Source organism: Helicoverpa armigera, chromosome 6, assembly GCF_030705265.1.
Source record: "Helicoverpa armigera isolate CAAS_96S chromosome 6, ASM3070526v1, whole genome shotgun sequence".
Taxonomy (NCBI): Eukaryota; Metazoa; Arthropoda; class Insecta; order Lepidoptera; family Noctuidae; genus Helicoverpa; species Helicoverpa armigera.
In genome coordinates this window covers 10,359,420-10,360,001 of record NC_087125.1, presented here as the reverse complement: position 1 = coordinate 10,360,001, position 582 = coordinate 10,359,420, and positions in this window count along the sequence as shown.

The following is a 582-nucleotide window of genomic DNA, read 5'->3' as shown; positions in this document are numbered from 1 at the left end:
GATATCTTTGGAGCTAATAGGTGTAGGGTGATTTTGTTGGTATGCAGAGTGGCGTTTATGTGACGGGTTGCTTGAGAGGGATTGTTGATGATTAGGTAATGATGATGGCTTTATCAATATAATGATATTCGAGGATGTGCGTATATACAAACAACGCTTGCAGAAGAAACTACTGGTTTTCTTTTCGCTAGTTTGGAACACGGAAAATCAACAACGATCGGATAGATACACAGGTGCAAACTTTGTAATCGCAAACATTGAATCTACAGATATTAATTAAAGAACGAGTTTATAAGCCTGGCACATAGTAATATTAAACGCATCCTTTCAGTTTTCAACGCCGATCAAAGATATCCCGAATTAATTCGGTGTGAACACGGAGTTTTGGTAAAAACACTGGCACAGCTGCCTAACCGCGGGAGGCCGTTAGATAGGCGCGAAATGCCTAGAGAACTGTCATCGATTAAAAAAATACGATTAAAATCTTGCGCAAGCGCGGTTTTTGTGCGAGCAGCTGTGCGCGTGCGCGCATCACCTGTCCCACGTGGCCAGAGATAATGGCGTCTTCAAAGAAGTCCGAAT